The 15,205-nt window shown below is 38.6% G+C and overlaps 1 long non-coding RNA gene across 3 annotated transcripts in view; it reads left to right on the top strand.

Annotated features, from left to right (window-relative positions):
* LOC142601674 (uncharacterized) overlaps positions 1-15,205 on the top strand; it is a 79,061-nt gene that overhangs the window by 13,704 nt on the left and 50,152 nt on the right. For all 3 annotated transcript variants that reach the window (XR_012835225.1, XR_012835224.1, XR_012835223.1), the window contains exon 2: positions 12,427-12,463. This is a non-coding gene — a long non-coding RNA (uncharacterized LOC142601674). The remainder of the gene's footprint in view (positions 1-12,426; positions 12,464-15,205) is intronic.

The raw sequence follows: 15,205 nt of genomic DNA, 5'->3' as shown, positions 1-15,205 counted from the left end.
CATCACCCTGCCTGTGTATGACTTTCTGTTTAGCCACAAGCCAAACTAAGCAGTAGTGGTTTGACAGGCACTTTTTAAAATATTATAGTCCTCTCTGCTTCTTTTTTAAGCATTTGTAGGGTGATTTCCATGGTGAAGAGACTGACCTGATGTAATAACTCTCGGAAGGTATGTAACAAAACCAAATAAATAAGATTGCTGAATTTCCTCCCGCCCCTCCCAAAAACAAACAAACAAACAAGTATCAGGGAAAGCTGAAGGGACCACCTTACCCAGAAGTGATATGACACAAGTACCAAATTCAGGACTTTCATCAAAGTGCTATGATTGCTTTTCTGTTCCTCACAGGGAATCATGTTTGTAGGATGATTTGAGATTCTCTCCATCAAATGTCATGAAACTGCATAGAACAGGTAGGGTCTGTGGGTAGTTGAGCACAGTTCTGCTACTCTGGCTTTCCTTCTACATTTAAGGTGGCTTTTTTTTTTTTTTTTTTTAAAGACCAAGCGTAATGAGTTCTTGCAATTTAGCATGAGTTGTGTTGTAGTTAGTGCTTTTCTGTCAAGCTCAGGTTCCCTAATTTCTTAGCATTCATGAAAGTAAGTTTGTATTCACTTCCTCTCAGATTGTATTATGATAGTAGAAAGGAATCACCATATGCCTTAAAACAGAGTGAATATGTAGTTTCGGTATAGAGCATTCAAAGGTTACATAGAAGAATTAACATGGAAAATATGTTGTGCTAAAACTGATATAGTAATTTAAAAGTTAGGGGAATGAAGGATGAAAACTTTATATAGCTATAGGCTTTTACAAAAGGTCTTGTAGTGTTGTCCAGAAACTTGTATGAGAATTTACAGTTTCCATATGGATTATTGATTAATAAATATACATTGTGCTGAATTTGCAAACCTTGGAGTACCTTTTCAGTACTTGAATGTAAGGGGGGATGGGGATGGTATTTGAATTTTATGGATAGAGAGTTTTTTTCATGAGTCCTGAATTTTATCAGTAAGGGAAGAGAGTAAACTGTAAATCTCATTAAATGGATCAGTCAATGACTTATGAATGTTGGTTTCATAAGACCATTTTCTCATTTCAAACTACTTGCCCATGTTTCATAACCAGATTTGTACTGTGTGTAGTGGTGGAAGGCAGGAAATGGGATTGCATTGTTCTAGTCCTCTGCCAGTAAATCCATAGCTGTCAAATGTAACTTGCACCGACTATAATACCCAGACTGAGAGAACTGTACTTATAAATTAACCCTGTATTTAATAGTTTCCCTGGTGCTAATGTGTGTTGGAGTCTAGAAAAGAATCCCAGAATTTAATTGTTGTTAGTATCATGCTGGTTTATGTTCTGACATAAACAAAATTTGTATTGTGTGCTCCCAGTAGTATATGGATTTACTATTATTATGTTATTTTTTTATTGTGGTATTCTTTGAACCTTTGAGATGGAGACTTAATAAAAATAATTAAATAGTGCAGTCCGTAGCAGCAACAATAATAATAAAGAATCAGACTAATCCGTAAACAGAAACTCAGCATACTGAAAAGGAAGATTGTCTAAGGAGTAATCACAATGTTAATACTAACACCAAGTTAATCCTCTTGAAATAATGTTTACTGAAACCCTAGCACTGGGCATGAAAACTCTGTGCCAGAGTGAAGCTTCAGACCTTTCTTGAGGTCTGAGGAGCATGTGCAGGCGTTACAGGCTTTGAGAGTGCTGGAGGACAAATTTCACAGCCTGGACATTGCCCCATGTCTAACTGACAGTAAGTGGTATCAGAGCTGGCCCACACTTGAGCAACACTGTCCTTCCATGGAGGTTATGAAATAATGATTGCTTTTCCTCTGCATGAATGATGCCAGAGGAAAGGACTGGTGGTTTATCAAAATATCGTGCTTAACTTCCAGCTCAGGATATTTCTGCATTTGAAATAAGTTCAAAGATGAACGTGCATTTAAGAATCTTATAAAACAGCTTAATGCTTGCATAGGACTTCTTAATTAAACCCTCTCAATTGTTCTGTGGTGAATTGTACTTTAAAAGGTAGGAGGATTAAGAGACCTTTCCAAAGAATCACTTGCAAGCCGTAACATAGGAGGGACAGAGCAGTGAGTGAATCCATGGGTCTTTTGTTATTAACCGGTGTAAATTGGCAGCTGTTTCCCTGATGTCTTGTAATTGGAAACGCTGAGCTACTTGAGTCTAGCTCTACCTTCATAGAATGAACATTTTCTGAGAAGAAAGAAGCCATGCCTTTGATGCTTTGTGCTTTCAGAATGATAATGCCAGGACTGATCTGTCCCAAACTTGCATTGAGCTATTGGGAATTTTCCCCTCTATCTAAACTGAAAGGGAAGCAGAGCTTCAAGGGTTAAGGATAGAAAAAGTGGATTTTTCCTCATAAGAAATGTAGCTTTTTGGACTTCCTGGCTGGCACCTCTGCATAAAATAATAAGCCAAGGCTAATATGAGCAAGTGTTTTCTCTAAATGAAATACCTGGAGAGATTCAGTGTTGGTCAGGCTGTATTTAAGTCTAGACATTTTATATTCCTTTTGACTTTTAGACATTGTCATTCCCTCAGGCAAACTGATTTTGTTGGCAGTGTCTGCTCGGCAGCTTATCCTTTTTACAGCTGGTAGTTGATTCATAGGAAAGCTCTTGTTCCTTGTTGGACCCTTATGATGAGAAACAGCATAACAGCAGGTACAATTATTTCTGTTTTCCTTCACTTGGCTTGATGAAAAATCTGTGGAGAGAGTGATAGGGAAGGAGGCTGGAACCTCTGCGAAGCAGATGTCCATTGCAGGTAATTAATGCATGGATCCGGCTTACCCAAGAGTTTTATAAGGGATCTGACACATGTCAGGATACAGCTGACTGCTTTCCCTGAAGCTCCTTTTCTGTCAAGTGTACTTACCTTTTGACGTATCTGTAACTACCGCTGGTTACAGAGGTCTCAAAGTAGAAGTCGGATAACTCTTTCCTTGATTTATAATGGGAGGGATGAGAAAGGATGTAATGTTCTTCAGGAGAACAGTTTGTCTTTTCCTCACATTTCTGCCTTAGCATGATTTGATCCAAATGGTATCACCAAAATGAGCAGGAATCTTTCAGGTTTCTGTCACTGTTAAATTTCTTGTAGAATTCACAACAGATTAATCAGGACATTGGTTGCAAGTATGCATGGAGATGTTGCTGGAGAAAGCAATGTTTGTGCTTGTAGCAGACTTTTTGCACAGCAAGTCTTGAACAAACTCTTATGTGATTTTCTGATTGGAATGACACTTCTGTGGCTTAGATGTAAAACTGGAAATCCCTTACCAATTCTGCAAATTGATGTGTCTTCAAAGTAGGTAATAAGTAACTGCGTTTTTCAATGGTCTAATGGTTCAAGATTAGTATTTTTCTGAGCTTTTTGGAATGCCAATCCTTCCCTTCCACAGTGAATAGTCTAGAACTTCTCAGGAGCTGCCTGTATCACTGACATGCTTACCTTAGTTGCTTAATGTTTGAAACTGTATTTTAAATTAAGGACTTCACAAATTCTACAGGCAAACCTACCAGGTTATTTTCAGGGCTTGTCTACCAGATTAGCTGAACACTGAAGGAGAAAGCAGCCTTTCTCAATGCAGGCTGGAGAACTTGGGCATGCAACATCGTTGCTCATTGGTCTTTTTTTCTTTTTACAACTGTATTTCATAGAGTAGACTACAGTTTTTGATCTCAGAAATCTACCCTGGAATATGACCAGCCACCAAAATGACTTCTGGAATTACTAGAATTCTGAAATTCCTCCAGCTGGCCAATTAACAACTAGCTCTGGTTCTCCAGTCTGCAGCACAAACACATGCAGCCAGGAATAACAGGATCTGGTTTGTATTTTCTGTTGTGTGTGCTACTTCTGCCTACTATGTCTTTGCTTGCAACTGATCAATTTTCGTCAAGTACTGTGTGAGAACATTCAATTTCTTAACATTACAAAATACAATTTTGGTTGATTGGATCTCATTTTCAGGGTTTTCTTTCGGAAACATGTTCAACAAATAACCTCATACTCTTAAGACTAGGTTCTTTCTTTTACTTTTTTTAACATTGTAGTTTTTAATTAGATGAAGCCATTGCCTAGTAAATGTCTTTCAATTTGAAAAATGACAGGCTAATTATTTGTCCATTTTGCATTACTGAGAGACAAAACTTTGGCCGTGAAATGGAATTATAATTTCTAGTATAAACTATAGTTGGTGCTTTCAGTTAGAAGTGTGCTGACAGCATGCAAGGGTCAAAATGACTTTAAAAACTTTCCTTTTCAGATGAACTTTTGATGTTCTCTTCTTGTCTGGGGATGTGAGGTACTCAGAGTACCCTAATTCCCCACCCTCCCACCCCCCTTTCTCTATTAGAGGGTAGCATGTGAAGAGATATATCTGTACCTCCTTCCTGGGAACTTGCTAATGTGTACACTGATGCTGATGGGGAGTGCTGCACTGGAAGATTCGGCAGCTGAGAGTAATTGGCTCATGGTTGACCAACAATTTAACAATGCTGTTCAGCCTCCCTAGGGTAATCCAGTATAGCTGGAAAGCACCATGGCTTGTCAGAGCAAGCAGACAGCCAGGAGGTTCTAAATTCTCATTCTAGCCACTCTGTGTAAGGTCTGTGTCATCACTTTCCAGCCTTAGTTCAACACCTGCGCTGTCTCTCTGCACAATGAGGGTAAAGCCTGTTTAACCACCAGCATAGCACAGACATCTTGGGTACTAACTTGTTAAAGCCTAACTCATTGCTCTCAACGCATGCATTGTTATAAAAAACATGCAGTCCCAACACAAAATATAGCAGAGGGAGAAACTGGAGAGGAAAGCGCACAAATAATGAACAAAGAACATTTCTGAGGAAGTGAAAATTCCTCAAACATTGTACAAAAGTATTGTGTCCAGTTCTGGGCTCGCCAGTTCAAGAAAGAGGGGGAACTACTAGAGACAGTCCAGCAGAGGGCTATAAAGATGATTAGGGGACTGGAGAATCTCTCTTATGAGGAAAGGCTGAGAGAGCTGGGTCCCTTTAGCCTGGAGAAGAGAAGACTGAGAGGGGATCTTATTAATGCTTATAAATATCTAAAGGGTGGATGTCTAAAGGAAGGAGCCAGACTTTTCTCAATGGTGCCCAGTGACAGAAGAAGGGGCAATGGGCACAAACTGGAACACAGGAAGTTCCATCTGAATATGAGGAAAAACTTCTTCACTTTGAGGGTGACCGAGCACTGGAAGAGGCTGCCCAGAGAGGCTGTGGAGTCTCCTTCTCCAGAGATATTCAAAACCCACCTGGATGCCATCCTGTGCAACCTGCCCTACGTGATCCTGCTCTAGCAGGGAGGTTGGACTAGATGATCTCCAGAAGTCCTTACCAATCTGTGAATCCATAAAGCTGCAAAGAAACGAAAGAGTTTAGTCCACCAAAGCTGATGCTGGGAAGCTGATGCTCAACAGACTAGAAAGAAATCAAGATCTTAAAACACTATACAAAACATTAGACTATAAACAAACATTTGTTAGTCAGTGATGCAAATGGTTAAGAAAGACTTTCCCTGAATATTAGAGGAGTTGCTGTTTTGAGAAAAAGCAAGATTTTTCTGTGAGGTGAAGGGGAATTAACTGCTGTGCAGCTAGACAAACAGAGCAGTCTGTGCACAGAACTGCTGCCAATACTGCTCCACTGTCAGAAGAAAGAATAGAAAGAGCAAGGGACAAGTTAAAAACAGGGCAAGAACACAATAGCTGAATAGCTAAAAACCAGTTAGACCAACATCAGCAAATCATTGGGTCATATGTACCTGCTCATGTCTTTGTTTTTAATTCTTCTCCTCAGAACCCACTGCATCCTGTGATGAAACCAGAAGCCCAAATTAGCTATGCCTGGTGGAGGTTGATGAATCTTTTAATGCCAGAATGGAACCTCACTACTGGAGTATAGGGAAGATAACACCTTTAAAAAAAAAGTATAAAGGATTCAGGCAATAAAAAAGGTAAAAATCAGGAATTAGGAGTGGGTGGCTAGATAAAGGCAACATTTGTACTAACTGTGTGGAAAGTGTTTCTGCTGATGCAAATTATGCATGTGTCTACAATTCAGTATTAAGCACGTAAAAAATTTATGAAAGTTATTGTTCAAGTCAAGAGGGGCGTGTTATAGAAATAACGAAGCAATAGGGTGTTTTCTGCATAAGATCACTACTGATATAAGAAACTATAAGAACTAACTGCAGGGGCACTGAAGCCACAAAGGGGAAAATCAATTAACAGCTGAAAAGTTTGGTGTGATATGATGTTATCTGATGTGATATTAGGACCTAGATTTTCACTGTATTCTTCCAGTGCATAGAGACAAATGTGAGCGCGTTAGAGAATGTGACACTGCATGAGCTAATAGAGAAACCTTAAACTCAAATTGCATAGATAGTCTTTTCACTGCTGTTTCTTTTAGTTATCAGACATGTGTACCCCTCATTTTTGAAAACAAAAAATGTAACTCTGTATTATACCATGTTCTCATGCTCTCACTGCATGAAACCCCTCCACTAGCTGGGAACCCAGCTTATACTCTCCTTTCTTTCTAGCCTTCTATTCCAGTTATCAAAGCTGGACAATCCCTGAGTATAACTGGAAGACACATTTAATTGATTGTGATAATTTTTAGAAAACTGGATTCAACTATGACAGTAAATCCATGTAGTTGGATTACTATACTTAGTATAAGTGTCAAGAAGATCAAGTAGTTGCAACTAGGAAAAAAATATAGAATATCAAAATGCCTCAGCCAAGAAATAACGGAATAAGAAAGACCCATGGAGGCACCCAGGGGTCTTGATAAGGTCTGATGGTTCAGCCAGCACTGAGATTAAAAAGAGATACCTCTTAACTCAAGTGCTGCAGAGAAATTGACAAAGTTACTGCATAATAAAACATTGCATTTGATATCAAAGTGAAGCTTTATCTGGACAGTGCACTAATAATATTACTCTCTGGAGTGGAAAGTGATGCATAAAATAAAACAGACCTGAGAAGGCTGTAGACAGTGCAGGTGAGAATTCTTCAAAAGATGGCAAGTGCCAAGTGGAACGTTTTGAAATCAAATGTGGGTGTTAGAAAAAGATTAAGGTCTGAAATCATGGAACAGGAATAGCTACAGAGGGATTAGGAACAGACCTAGGGAAAATTAAGGGCAGGCCAGCCCCAGAATAATCACTGAAAGGAGGGCAGGACACGATATGAGAAACATGCCCGCGATGCCCTGAACAGTGCAGTTAAGTCCTAGCCAAGCATGAATGGATACACTGTACTGACACACTGAGACAAAAAAGTTTGGAGATCATCGCAGTATACTTCCCAAGTGACAACCCTCATAGCTGCAGTCAGCTGAGTGCAAGGCAGCATGCCTGTGCCCTTGAGTCCACTAACCTCTGTTTGACAAGTCATGGCAGTGACTTTGCTTACCTGGCTCAGACCTCTGTTTGCTAGGAGGAAGGTGAAAGTAGGTGACTTTCGTGTCCTCTAAAATATAAGACATCAAATATAAGTTTATACAAAAGTTATGAATACTCATTATAACTATGCCTTTTACACCACAGCACTTGTCTTTTAATAGTATGCTGTCAAACTGAGATGTCACAAAATATATACAACAAATACTTAGATATAAAACTGAATTTGCATCAATTACATCTGGCAAAGAATGGAATAAGCAATGTATTTTTGGCAGGCAAGTAATTAGTTAGAAGTGGTTTTGACAAAAGGACTGTTTTACAGCTCAGACAATTATTCAGTGTTGCTCTAACTGAGCTGAAAGGAACGATTTTTTCCCTTGTCTTCCCTCCAAAGCCATAAGAAATCTGCAGCAGAGCAGTATTACCCTCTGTACACAGCTCCTCAGCTCGTATACCTGGAGTGCTGCCATACAAACTGTGACTTGATTTTCTTGTTTTCTTGCCTCTGTTATATTTCCTGCCACTGTGGCCCCACCTTGTGTGTTAGGTTCAAATTTTTGGTTCCTATTTGCAAGCTTATGCCAGATAGGCTTTTCTGGGCCAGCATTCCAATTGGCATGACTCCTCTGTTACTCTCAGACAGATTTTAAGATGAAAGCTCTTGGGCTGGGGGAACTCTCAGATACTAACATAATGAAGGGCATGTAAGTAGTTGAGGTAGACTCCAAACCAGAGGAGTGCAAGTTAAGAAAATATTACAAACTTTTCGGGTATAAAGATGAAATGTTTTACACATTTTCCCCTTTCACCACTAAATCCCAACACGAAGTACTTAACATCTTTTCCATTAATTTCATTTCAATACATGGTCTTCTTGAAAGCCCGCATCCTAGAAACAGACTGATTTCAGTATAACACATAGCAGAATAAAGTTCAGATTCTCCAAAGCAGTGGGACTTTGACTCTGCTAAGTGCTATAAAACTGATGGTATTCCATAACTGAAAATCAGGTATGATGGCCTGGAGGGGCATCTGGTGATAATGAATGGATTGATGCTGGCAGGCATGCTTTGTGCAGCTTTGAGTCCTGCTTCAGTTTGTTATTTGTATTGTTATGAAGTCGTGGACTTGAGGAGGGCTTGTCTGAACAAGAATGTGCTACGTGAATCACTTGAATCAGCTTATAAACCTGCAGTGTTAAACTGTGCAAAAGGGTGTGCAGAAATACTTGGCGTGGTTTGTGGTTTTGTTTTATTTTGTTCTTGAATACATTGTAGGTAATCACCTCAACATTTGCTTTAAGTGCAATGCTCTGAGAAAAGATCATTTGCCATACTGGAATGAACATGTAAGAAATTTTTAGGTAGAAACAATAGAAGTGTACTGCCTGTATGCCCAGCATAGACTTGCTGCTAAAGTATGATGCTCAGTTCTGGTGCCTGTATAAAATGGAAATTAATAGAAAGGAGGATTCAAACAATGGGCTACATGGATTAGGCAGAAGACAAGCTATGTAAATCTTACAGAATTCAATGATGTGCTTTATTTCTCAATAGGTATATCAACAAGGCTGGAGAGAGTTTTATTATATGTAGATGTGTTTGAATATGGAGATACGAGATATGTTACAGTAGAGTAAGGGAGAAGGATGGCCTTTTTGATCTCAGCGGGAGCCTAGCAGTCACTGGGGCTGCGGAGTGACGTAATGATCTTGCTGGCTATTGGAATCCCTTAGACAAGTTTGTTCTTCATATTGTAAAGAGGATAAGATGGTTCTTCTTGCATTGGTGTGTATGAAGGATCTGAGTAATTGTGCTCATTCCCCTTCTTCACAGGTCCTGTACATGGACAAAACTCTTCTGTCTCTACATTGAAAGAATGACTACAATTAATTGTCATGTGTCAGGACTTCAGTCAGGTGCCTGAAGCAATCCTTCTTCCTCTCATGCTTAAATTGGTTTCTGGCATTTTTGTTTTTCTTTTTCTGAAACATCCAAGATAACTTAGAGTCGTAGATAGCATATTGAATAGGGCAAACACAGAGACCCCTCTCAAATGACTTGACCATATGCGCTACTAATACGTACACAGTGATTTCGAATGCCTGAGCTGGAGTTTTTTTCCCACAGGTCAGACTGCCAGGCACCTTTAAAAATCAGAGAATCAAAGAATGGTAGGAGTTGGAAGGGACCTCTGCAGATTATCTAGTCCAACCCCCTGCTAAAGCAGGGTCACCTAGAGCAGGTTGCATGGGATCTTGTCCAGGCAGGTTTTGAATATCTCCAGAGAAGGAGACTCCACAACTTCTCTGGGCAGCCTGTTTTAATGTTTAAATCCACTTTCCTAAGAAAACAAGGTTTATATAGTAATGTCTGGTCTTGGCCTCCAGTAAGCTCAGAAGTTGTTGGCTAATTTTAGTGAAATGACAGGAAAATCATAGTGTCAGAGACATTAAGCTTCCATGGGTTTTGGGTAACTGGGTTAATTCAGTAGCAGAAGTTGCATTCACCAATGAGAACTTTCTCTGTGGCAGACATTGTAGCAGGCACCAAGGAATCCATCCAGGAGATACGTATCTCTTAAAATCATCAGAGCCACGATCCATGGAGCTACTCATTTGCTCTTGGATTTGTATATGGTATATTTTCTGGGATTATCTTGGTATATCTCAAGTAAATTCCTAATCTTGCAAAGCTTTCAGGTCTCATCTTTCCTGTTCTCTACCAACGGCATGGCTAGTCCTTCTTTTTAAGGACTAATGTTCGTGCTTTAACTGGAAGCTTTAGACGTGTTACGGGTCATTTCTGTAATATGTAATTCACTGGCGTGTGAAGGTTTGGGTCTGATGATCTGGCATTGCCCTCAGGCTTTATTTAATTTATGCAGTTTAGCCTGGCTCTGCAACTTTGGTTATACAGTGGAACTTCCTCATGTAGTTAACAAAGCCTGTTCTTAGCGTAATATCCATCTTGTGATGCTGAAGTACAATCAACATAAAAAAATCAATTTTCCCAATGAAGAAGGAGGTCTGGTTTTATCAGGATTAATTTTTTCAAATGGAAATTTCTCTATCATGTCTCAAAGTTTGCAGCACTTAAAGGAAGAATGTATTATGTTCTAGAAAGGTTTGGATCTATCAAGGCAAATTCCCTAATGCTAGTTAAAAACATCACTTAATACCATGTCTAAAACTGAGGGGACAGAATAACTGTGATAGTCATACAAGGTGCTGCTTTTGATCATAAAATGAAAATTAATCAGCTGAGGAGCTATGATCTTTATGTGCAAAACCAAAGTAAAAAGAAGCAGCTTCATATAAAATCCTTGTCCTATTCACTGACTGTGAGTGTTTCACTAGCATTTCAATCCAGTTTTCAGATTTATTCCCTGGCCCTATTTTATTTAAAACACATTAATTTTACTCATTCATCTTTTTCCTGCAGCAAACTCTATGATGGCAATTTTGGTTATTTGAATGACTACTTAAAAATACATATATTATGTTAATTGCTCTGTGAATGCTACATCTTTCTGGACCAAATTAATTCATTTGGTTATTGTGGCTTACTAGACTGATAACTTGAATCTCATGGCAACAATGTATGTTTTCACGGAACATGCTAAGTTGATACAGAACATCTAATTTTCACTGTTTAGAAAATATTATTTTCTTTTTAGAAAAGAATATGGGTGAGAAAATGTCAGTAAATGTGTTCCAGAAAATCACCACGCTAATGTGTTACATCAAATCTTCTCTGGATCCTAGTAAGACTAGTAAGTCATTCAACCTTGATTCACTGACAAAACAAATCATTGTCCATTCATTTACACATTATCTTCAAAATAAGTGCAATAAAATATCATACCAAACCTACCATATATATTCACAGGAGAAAATCAATATCACACATGGATTACAAAAGCTACTAATGTAATAGAAAAAGAGCATGTCATCCTATCACTATCTTGATAACAATTTTTAATGACAAATATCTGAAAAATACTGGTTTTCCTCCTACTAATTAATAAGGACTCAAAGTGGAGTAACATTCAGAAAAAAAAGTGTTTTTCATCTTTTCTCTGCTCGGGACTCCATTTTGATATTAAATCTGCGAAACTAAATTTGTGTGTTTTCCTGACACCCACTGATTTTAGAAAGGATTCCATGTAGATGGTGTAAAAATCCTTCTTCATTTACCTAACATAAAATATGTTTATTTTATGGGTACCCTCTTTTTCCTGCATGATTTCACCAAAGATTTCCAAGAGTAGGTATGACTGACCAGTGCACAAAAATTTGTGCTGGTGGCCCCTCAAAGTAAAACGAGAACTGTTGAAACTGGGTTAATAGGTAAGTTTGGCAATCAATAGAAGAATAGCAAAGAAAAAAATTCCTTTCAATGTGTAATATGTGATTTAGGATTTAGTCTGTGTTTGCGGGGTTTGGGGTTTTTCAGTTTCATGTAACATTTTCATATAGAAACTAGGATTACAGAGAAAAGGAATATTTAAGTACAAACACCTTGTTGAAGGCGCTGACAAATAGTTTGGGATTTTCCCCAAGTCCAATGAATATTCTAAAAAGAAATACAGATTCTTGAAAAGCATTAGAGCTAAGAGGGTTGCCCATATCCCACACAAATGTACAGCCCGTGCTTCCTCTATAGTTATACTGCATCTGACACATGAGAAGCTGACAGCCGGAAAAGGAGTGTCACACAAATAACTTCATCAGAAAAGAATAGCCTGCACTAGCAGTTCTTTCAAGTTGTGTGCCTGTCAAAAAGTGAAAAGGTTCACTGAAGATTCATTTTAGTTTTTTGTAACTGTCAATAGAGGTTTGCTCTTCCCTATGATCTTAAGCATACCTGATTCTGAAAAGGGATGGCTGAATGAGGTCTTACCCTATATTCTTTTTCTGTGTAGGTGCCAGCAGGTCATCAAGCAAGGATTTTCAGTTAAGGTAAGCAAAGGTGAATAATAATAAACCACAGAGCTTGTTCCCAGGTCTGCATGATGTGTGCACCTTTGCTTCTGCAAAACACTAACTCCATGTGAAGTGGTAATACTAAGAATTTCTTTACAAGAACTGACACCGGCATCTCAAAGCGTTCAGCTGTGCCCTTGTGCTGGCTCTGCAGGTTTGCTATGTAGGTCACCATGTAATGTTTTACTGGCTCCATGGACCTCTTTGTGTCAGAAAGTGACAATGACTGCTCCAGTTAGAATTTTAAATGGGGAGGTATGAAATTAAAAGTTGAAACCACCCAAAAGAGATAAGACTTCCCACAAATGATAGGAAAATGGTAGCAGGCTTATAGCCATGTGTTGGAGGTAAAGGTTTTCTTAGAATTGGCCGAAAGGATGGGACAGGATGTTGTCAAATTGTATGTTGCAGCTCCCTTAGTTTACGCTTAATTTGTGAATAAAGAGAGTGGAAAAAAGCCCACAAAGCTTGGTCTTTTCTGGAAGCGGAACACAGCCCAATGTAATATAAATTAATTAGCAGGTGATTCTTACTGAGGGGGTTTTTTTGTAATGAAAAAAAGTTGCAGTGCCAATATCCCTTTATATGACTGGGGCTTCTGATATAGGACAGATTGTTAACTTTTTTATTCTTAGATCCCTCTGCCATCGAGGTAGGAAAGCAATTAAGCAATCCTGCAATGCTTCCAGTAGGGTCATCAGGAGATTTGAACTACAGCTCATAGCACTGTAATTAAGACTTGGAGTTGGGAATTTGCTTTTTACTCGATTCTGCCTTTATCTGGCAGATTAAGCTGTTGTTAAATTTCTTTCCTAGGTTTTAGAGCTCAAGAGAATTTTCTTCAAGTACAATGAAGGGATCTCTGGTGCGGATTCAGACTTGCCCAGCTTCCCACTGTTGGCCACACAACTCCTGAAACTGTAAGAAATTTTGAAAAAAATCCAAACCAAACACTTGGGGACAAGAGAGAAACAGATACTAAGTATCTTTTAGAAAGGCTGCTCCTTGCCTTCTGAAATTTCAAGGACTAAATGGAAATACTTTCTTCCAAGGAGAACTGGCAGGGGTGTTCCCAGGTTGTCCTCCTGCATGGAATATGGGCAGCCATCTTTGCTTCAATGGTCTTTAGGAATTTGTTTCCCTTTTTAAACAGACCTGGGGACTACCCCACGAACGCAGCAGAAATCAGATTGTTTTAATATGTTGTTGTGGGGTGCCAACTCTATTTTATGTTAGATCAAGCAGGTTGGGGAACACACAGATAAGAGTGAAACAATCCCAAGCTGGAGGAGTGGTGGGGAAGCAGAGAGTAAGTGCTTTTGAAATATTTTCCCTTTGCATTCCCAGCTGAGTATTTTGGAGATGGGGTGACTGATGTTATCTGGATGTGTGGGCCACAGTACTGAGACAGCACCCAGCAGCTGAGCATGACAAGGACAAAACACACCTAGCTTAAATTCTTCTTGTTTCCTGTATAGAATAGTCACAGCTCAGCTGTGTTTTGTACTCAGAAGTGTTCATTATTGTACTTGGAAGAATACATTAAAAAAACCCCAAAAACCAAGACAAAAAACAACAAACCAAAAGACAAAAACAAGATTTCTGTTTAGAGGTGTAACATCTGTTCCTCCTAGTGAGAGAAAAAAAAATCTCTTACTAGAGAGCAAAAAAAAATCAATCAACAATAATTATTCTTTTTGTTGTGGCTTCATATAGGAGATTTGTGAATTGCATGTTAAATTCTAAAAGAAAAACAACCCTGGGTCACATTTCTAATACCTATATGGTCATTATGTTAGGAAAGGATCTGACCGGTGTGGATTAAAACTGAGTTCCTTTAAAGAATGACTTGAACCAGGGCTCATGCCATTCTGCATGAGGGCTTCTGGGAGTGAAACTCCCAGAGTTTTCATGTCCTCAGTGTATCATGATTTTTTATCTTTTCTGCAAAGTAAGATAATTTGGAAAGCATTAGATCAGGTTTCTGAAGGGCAGTTCTGATACAATATATGTCTTGCTGAGATCTGTATACTTGTTATCCAGATTCTATTAATTAAGCTCTGAAAATATGCTTATCTATTTGAAGCAAATGCTGTGATGATACAGAATTTTGTGAAAAAAATTTATATAGTAGAAGATAAAACACAGCAGGACTCTGAAACTCACAGGAAGGAGTAATTCTGAAAAGAGGGAATGGAGAAGGAAGTGTAAGAATCTTAAGACCTGCACTAAGATATTAAAAATTAAGATTATTAAGATTATTCTGGAGCATAACACAATGCCCTTTTAACCCTCCTTTTAAAGACCCCCTTCACCTTTGTGACAATAGTCTTTTTTCCACAAGGCAACTTAAACTTTCATCATTAAATGACTTTTCTATAATATTCTACAGAAACACAGTTCAAAGCCAGTAGTGTCAGAGAGCATTACATCTATGTGTAAAACAGGAATGAAGAGAAACTGGTGTTATTCAAGAAATGTTCCCTATTTCCCTCAGCTATCATATTTGATGTGTATTAGTTTTTAGAAAACAGCTGCAGGAGAACTATTTTCTTAAAATAAAATCAATGCATAAACTTGTGACCTTTGTCTTTACCACTGTCTAAAGTCCTCTGAGGTTCTCACCAGATGGAACAGATACTTTGCTATTAGCAAGAACTCAGTTAAAGAAGAAAAAAAACTAATGCCCCCAAAAAATCTCTTCATAGAAAAATATAT

This window comes from Balearica regulorum, chromosome 4 (genome assembly GCF_011004875.1).
Source record: "Balearica regulorum gibbericeps isolate bBalReg1 chromosome 4, bBalReg1.pri, whole genome shotgun sequence".
NCBI classification, from domain to species: domain Eukaryota; kingdom Metazoa; phylum Chordata; class Aves; order Gruiformes; family Gruidae; genus Balearica; species Balearica regulorum.
The sequence above is the reverse complement of the archived record's forward strand: the minus strand, read 5'-3'. Positions and strand labels throughout refer to the sequence as shown.